Here is an 8062-nt window from a genome sequence, read left to right as displayed (position 1 = left end):
TAAACTTTCACCATCTTCTTGAACGAACAAGGTGAGGTTTCTTCGAAGTTTAGTAATCTTTGAACCAGCACACCTCAACCAGCTGGTTATAATTTCTTGAGACAATCAATTATACCAATTTCAGCATCACCTTTTAGAGAAAACTTGAACCTTCTTGCCGGATAGTCCCGTGGGTCATAGTGATTCTCTAATGGCCATGTAACAACTTTTAACACAAAGAAATAGCATAGTGCAGATGGAATCACCCCTTGAGAAGAAAAGCAAGGGGTGGACATTTCCGGGCTTGCGACCAAGAGATTATTCAAATCGCGTTAAGGTTTAGAACAACCTATCATTTTCCTTTGTGACCTTAATATGGATACACTAGAGGGTGTGAAGAGTACAAGGCAATACCCCACAACTTTGAAGTGGCAAGATGATGGTAATTAATTAGAGAGAGATAATCTGGGCATCAAAAAGAGCAATGAAAATTAGCTCTGACAAAATGGTGAGAAAAACAGAAAATAAATAAAATGCAATAATAAGTAAATAGAATTGCAATGCACCACATCAAAAATCAATTTTACACTAAAAATAGATTTGGAAAAAACAGGCCACGTGTAAGCAAGCCTGCAACATCACGGAGTCATTCATCATCTCCGTGATTGCCACATGGCAAGGCCATTGTCGAGCCTAGCTGTAAGCCGAGTGCCTTTTTCCTACATGCGAGTTTTGTATGTAAACCAAGAATATTTTTTTCGACGCACTTGCACGTTGTTGTGCGTTTTCCATTCCATGCTAGAAGGGTCAAGGACATGACCGGCAAAGACCACGGCCCCTGAGACCTCCTCCACGATATAAAACGCGAACGGGTGGTCGGCGATGAACTCCAACGTTAACGGCCTCCTTGCAGTCTGCTTGACACGTCCAGTGACGGCAGTGCAGGCTGCAGCCACGGTGCCTTCCTCGTTCACCTCGAGGACCGGCTTGTGGAACACCTCGTCCAGGCGCACGTCGCAGTCGGCGGTCTTCCTCACGAGGCCGGAGAGGTCAGCATTCTCGCTGAACGCATAGCGGAGTCCGAGGCCCCGTAGGACATTGGCTAGACGGCAGAAGAATGACATCTTGAACTTGGGCAGCATTAGCTTCCTCACCCTGCTACGGTGCTTGGGCACGTGGTCCAGCAGAGAGCCGCCCACCTTCGCCAGAGTGCTGGCCATGGCATGCAGCCCGTCGTCCTTGTCGGGGAGGAAGACGCACATGACATGGTGGCAGGGGTGGCGGAGGAATCACCGGCCTTGTACGGGAGTTTGAGCACCTTGAAGCCTTTGCGGTGTGAAGCGAAGAGCTTGCATTCTCCCGGCAGGGTCATGAAGGGGACGTGGTCTGGGTCCGCGTCCCCGAGGCGGTGGAACTCGCGCTTCTCGGTGAGCTTTTCAGGGAAGCGGGTCTCCCAGACGCCCTTGAAGTAGACGGCGTTGGTGAGCACGAACCTTGAAAGTTGGGACAATGACCTCTCCGGCAGGATCTCCGAGATGAGATTGTTCGTCGCCGCCGCCGCCCACTTGTTGATCTCTTTCCTGATCTTCTTCCTATCACCCTGCAAGCACAAGGACGCACGTCGTGTAACAGTTTAACAAGGTTATGTCAACCCGTGATCGACGGCGGATAGGAACGAAAATATTATTAAGTGCTTGTTGTGCTGACCTCGGTGAAGTCGACGGCGCGTATCTCAGCGTTATAATATAAGACTCGGTGGCGGTGTGGAGGAAGTCAGGCGTGAGCTCCATGTGTTTCTGGTGAAACACACCGTAGGCGTAGGTGATGACCGGCCCACCGGAGCCGGACGGGACGGCGGCCAGGCCACGCACCAACCCGGCGACCTCATCGGCCGACGCGGCGCCGAGCAGGGCTAGGAGCTGAACCAGGGTTCTGCCGCGGGCTCCGGCGGCCACCAGGCCGAGCGTGGTGTAGAGGGACAGCGCCGAGAAGGCGATGTTGCTGCCCCTGGTGTCGTCTCCCTCGGCGAGCTTCTTGGTCAGGCGGAGCGCGAACGCTGTCAGGCCGTCGGAGATGGCGGGTGGCGGCGACGACCCGCGCGCCTTCTTGCTTGGCCTCTCCACCTCCTGGTCTCCCATGGCGTCCGATGCGATTGACGGACGATGTTGAAGTGTTGGCGTAAATTAAGGACGGCTGATGGCTGTAGAGGTACGTATATAAGGACGGTGCATGGCTGATATGGTAAGTATTATGTTGATGGTAAATAAACCCTAATCAAAAGATCTTTGGCCGTCCGATTGTGATTGTCAAACAATGGGATATATAGAATCTCTCCGTTGGACCCGATCTTATCAATCGGATCACATCAGGCAATAATCGATGTACGTTGCGTTTTTCAGAAAAGTAGACGGTTCAGGCTTTGGAATGGAACCAATCTGACAAAATACAACTAACCGACTATCTAGCTTACAGCATAGGGCACTTGTACCAACAGACCTATCATTCAACATTAAAATGGCTAATGAGCACTATGGCATGAGCTGGGATGGCTACAAGTCATTCACGAAACACGCATACTGTCAAAGAGATCTAACTATATATCTCCCGACCTAACATTTGAGCATTCAGGCACGAGCATGGCATATGAATCACGAACCCAAGACCCTAACCCACCAATATAGCTTGAGCCCAACGGGTCGTGCGTACGTATCTACCAGAACGAGATTACCACCCAAAGTCAAAGTATATGTGCTGTATACATCACTCACTATGTTGCCTTCACCAAGTTCAGTTCCGTCTATCCGTCAGTCAGTAACTGCTGGCATCATACCGACCAACCAGTTCACACGGCGTGTCGGGCAACGAGGATATCCCGGTAGGCGGCGCAGATGAAGGCGTACGCGACGATGAGCACTAGGATGTCGTCCAGCAGACCACGGCACCCCAGGAAAGCTGGAAACAAAACAGCGTAATCATATACATACGCTCTTGTTTGCCAGAGGAGAGGAGTAAGATGACTGAACCAACTAGCTGCCTTACCTTCAGGGAAAAGGTCAATAGGGCTCGCGAGGTACACCAGAGCGAGGGTTGCCTGCAAGCCATCCAACAAAGTCGGTTTAGAATAGCAAGATTTTAAATGATCAAAGTGATGTTAGATTGTACATGCTTGACGAATTTGTATCATAACTGCTGCTAGTTACCGGTAAGACTGAAACATTGCTAATAGTAAACTCAGTGGCCGAAGCTAAACCAGTAGTTCAAGGTTCACACAGAAGAGTAACTGAAATCAGACACGATAGCATATCCTATCTAATCCGGACGATGGCCCAGACCTAGAGCAGAGGATGACATAGTAAAACAAGATCCTACAATGGCCTAAACAGACAAACACCGAGGAGAAAATTCGGTGATTCTTCAAGACTTGATCATAGTTCATTTATCTTCACGACAGTCTAAACCTCGACAGCAACATAATATTGTATGTTCAATTTCAAAAGCTTTGCATGGTGGGGTTTCAGCAGAGTATATGCCAGTATCCAAGCAAGATAACTCGGAATATTATGGAAGTATAATTAACTCAGAAAGGTACAAGGGTTTCAATATGCAATGACTGGTGGTGATATGCTAGATGAGATGGGCTTTCTGAACTCACACATATTTTCCTAATTCTTATCAAGTACTGCCTCCGTTTCTAAATATAAGCCTTTTTAGAGATTTCAATACGGACTAGTACGGATGTATATAGACATATTTTAGAGTGTAGATTCACTCATTTTGCTCCGTATGTAGTCCATATTGGAATCTCTAAAAGGGCTTATATTTAGGAATGGAGGGAGTAGTTTCTAAATCACCGCATGCCAAGAATCGACAAGCATTCAGGAAATGAAATTTAGCCATATATATAACGAAAAGTTCATCCAATAAAAAACGCCATTCTCTTGAGAAATATGAAATTGATCCCCCATTACTCAAAACAGAATTTCCAATGAGATAACAGTTGTTATTCAAAGTGCATTACATGAGTGATGTGGAAATATAAAAAAATATGGAAACAATATATAGTAAAATATGAAGAAAATAACAAAGAGAACATAAATATTGGCCCACTACAGGTGAAATTATAAAAAACCACAAGAAGGAACTATGATGTACAATAATCTCACACTTTCTATGATTTTCCATATGAATTCGACCTATGAATTTGGGTGTTTGACATGGACAGGCTCTGTAATTCCTTTTAGAGTGTAGCAACCCAAAAAACGACTTTCAGTTGGTAAACTAGCAATCTAGAAGCGACAACTCAGAACATCATGAAGTAATTAACTAGGATTTTGGAATACTGATATCGCTCTACTGATCCACTGACACCATCCAGAATCTAGTAAATAGCTCACTGCAAGCACTAGAGTATGCTATCTGGTCCCTGATTGCCATTATCCAACTATCAGGCCCAACAACATCGCATGATAAATGAAGATGGTAGAACTGAACTAATGGACACATGGATGGACTTACTGCCAATGCGACTTGGATTTTGAAGGGGGAGGGAGGTTCTTGGCGTGTGTCTCTGAATTCTGCCAGCATCCTCCTCATGTAAAAGGGCTGGTCCAGCAACCACTGCAAAAACAGATATCCAGCAAATGAAAAGCATTGCCTGCCATTAGATGAGATGAAAAGAAAAACAACCACAGTTTTATGTGATAAGAGCATGCTTTTGACTCTTAGCTTGTGATTCACATACAACATGCATCTGCGTTGGATAGTGATTATGTCTAACAATTGCCGAGCATGCTCAGTTCCAGATAGAGAACAAATTAGTAATTAGTACTTGTTTGACTTCACTATTGTACAACAGACAATCAAAGTTCAAGACCATGAATTTGGCAGCATGGTGAGGATTACACGTACTCTTACTTCTAATGGACTAACATGGATGGGTGCAGCCTTTCTAGCTGGGCAGAACAGTTGTCTTTACAGGCAAGTCTTACAAATATATATGAACATGCAGTAACAATTTAACATAATCTGTGAACTCAAATAATGTTGCACAAGCCATTTAACCAAGAATTGTCTCTGATAATTTACATTGCTCAATTAGTTAGTTGTCAATACAGTGTATCAACAACCGAGTATCAAATGTACCCTACTGCCCTCAGATAGACATTTGAGTCTCAGTACCTGGATTTATTTCAAAGCAAATTCAAAGGGTTACTTACTTACTTGCAACTTTTAGGACAATAGACTGTACAAGTATGCGGTGATAATATAACTTCTTCAACAGACTGATATAGATAAATTAATAGGATTTGATCAAACAAATCTAAAATAGTACAACTCTGTTTAGTTATATTTTCAGAGATGGAAGTAAAATTTCATTTGAAAATGTCCGAAATTTATACATGAGAAAGAAGCCAAGGGGAAAAAATCATGTACTGATCTCTAATCAAGTGCACTTCGGCCTTTTCCACTGATGTAATCTAGACTGCAATGGCACTCAGTATAGGTAGAAAGGGTCTATCTAGAAGACATGGCAGGTATACCTGTATCATACTGTGAGGTACTCCAGCAAAACGGCCATTGTACTGCTGAATTCGGTTCATGACAGGAGCGATTTCTGGCTCATCACGCAGCAGGGAAGCAACTTCAGAAGGTACCAGCAGCGTTATGGGGCGACGACAAACAGGGCAATTGGATGGCCGAAGGACAGATCCCTGTAGCCACACCCCCACAATGCAATGTCCTGTACACAAACAAATGAGTGAGTAATTTTGTTTATCAATGGTCCAGGACCAAAGCGTTTGCCAGCAGTCAAACTAACCAGCAGCCCAAAACACAAAGCCGACTAGCCGAGTCGAGCATCAAACTGAAGTAAGCAAAGCAGCATAATTGAGCATTCCAGTACCAGCAATTGACACTGCCATGGACTCAAACATTGCACGAATTAATGCACTAGACTTACATGGACAAGCATCTGAAGTTCCACAAGCGCACAAGGTCCATACATATAACATAATGTCTAGGAATGATCAGACATGCCAGATGCCACACAACAATTACAAGACAAACATGATCCGAGCTGCAAACCCTGCATCATAATGCACGGCCCCGAACAAAATGGCATCAAACTCTCCCCCATAACGCTGAAAATCACACAAGGCAGCACAGCCAAGCACTTATCGGAACTAAGCAATTTAACTAAAATCAGCACATTACAAGCCACGGAGGTGCGCGCATAGCAGAGGCACCACCAACCAAACAACCCGCATGGAATTAACGAACAACTGCGGTCAACAGGTCAACAGGTCTTCTCCAAGGTCAAGCCAAAGAGTCTCAAATCCCGGTCAGCTCTTATATTATGGAACAGAGAGAGTATATAAGAGAGCGATCTCCATGGCCAGCTCAGATCATCGCCACCTTTTTTTTTTTGAGGGAAATCATCGCCACCTTAATGTGCTTGAGACAACATGTCGCCCCCGCAGGCACCACCAACGGGCCCGCCTGAGACTAGATTAGGCCCACACAACACATCTGCTACTGCCGAGCGCGCACGAGGAGAGTGATATATGAGACACAAAGACAGCCCATACCAATTAGGATGCAGACCGTCGGTGCACAAGGTACTGGATTGGAAAACAAGTATGTGAAGATGAAAGGGAACAAGGACGGACGCTTGGGACGAAATAGGACGAGTAAATCAGTAGTCAAAATGATCTAAAAATGATCTAAAAATTGAAGCGGACCTCATGCACCAAATTAACTACCATGCAAAAGAAATGCAATTTTTTCTAGTATTTGTTTTGATTTTTTTCTACCATGTAAAAATAATAACATTTTTTCAAAAATGCTGATAATAACATGGCATCACCCACGGTGATGAATAGATGATAGTATTACTCACTGTGGGCCAAGACCAATAGTGCTGTAGCGTTGCTCCTTCGCTCCAAAAGAAAACCGAATTCACCAAAAACAAAACATGTTAAGAAGCCAGCAACTCCTCTTACAAAAAAGCATTTTTATAGAATTTAGGATGTTTATGAAATTTCAAAAAGCATAAATTAAAATTTTGTTTACAAAATTACAATAAATCATGAGATTTGATAAATGCACAATTCTCTAAAATATTTATAAATTTTTAAAAATATTCATGTGTTTTGTACAAAATATTAAAAACTAGGAAAACAAAAGAAACAGAAAAAAAGAAGCAGAAAGGCAAAACCCCCGACGAAAGAAGCAGCATGAATCCAGAAAAAGAAATGCACAAAAAGCAAAGGAAAACCGGGGTCAGGAAACCAATGAAAAAAATCGGCCGAAATGAGTGGGATCCGTGCAAGAAAAAAATGATATTCCAATTTTGTGACAGAAATTAATTAAGGGTGTATATATGTGCGATGGTATTGTAAAACCCTATAAATAGAACGCCATCTATATATTCTACCCCCAACCCTAACTCTCGTACTGCTCCGGATCGATCTCCCTCCCTGCCTGCTCTCTCTCCAGCGGGAGCAACAAGCATCGACGTATGGTCGATCCACTTCAAGGTACAGAGCTGGTCATTGTTGTTTTGCGCCTTTCTATTCTACATATCCTATATACTACTAGCTAGAGGATCTCATGTCGGTATTTTCTAGGATTACATTGAATGGTTGCCCGATGGAATTTGTTGTTCATCTGGTAATCTCAGATAGAACTTAGAACAATGTTATAAACTGTTAATCATTAACTTTTCTTGGGAAGAAACTATCCTTATAAACTTATATGTACTGCTCAAGTGTGACTAGATTTCTCCTTTTGCTTATCCACGTACCTGCTGGAATTGTTGACGTTTTTGTGCATTGCTCTATAGCATAAATATATATAGTGTGTCTAACGACTGTCGGTGTTCGGTTGTTGCTCCTCCAGAACAATGAACATCTTTGTCAATAACCCCACCGGAACAGCGTTCCGGGTCTGGGTGCACCCATCAGACACCGTGTGTTCCGTCATGAAGAACATAGACAAGCGGTATCGCCTCATCTTCAATGGGGTGCAGCTACAGGATAATTGTAGATTGGCCGATTACAACATCCAGGAGGACTCCACTCTT

General features: G+C 44.0%; 1 pseudogene; it reads right to left on the bottom strand.

Annotated features, from left to right (window-relative positions):
- Positions 1-632: 632 nt before the first annotated feature.
- LOC119273183 lies at positions 633-1769 on the bottom strand (annotated as a pseudogene).
- Between the last annotated feature and the right edge of the window lie 6293 nt (positions 1770-8062).

This window comes from Triticum dicoccoides, chromosome 3A, assembly GCF_002162155.2.
Source record: "Triticum dicoccoides isolate Atlit2015 ecotype Zavitan chromosome 3A, WEW_v2.0, whole genome shotgun sequence".
NCBI lineage: Eukaryota > Viridiplantae > Streptophyta > Magnoliopsida > Poales > Poaceae > Triticum > Triticum dicoccoides.
The sequence above is the reverse complement of the archived record's forward strand: the minus strand, read 5'-3'. Positions and strand labels throughout refer to the sequence as shown.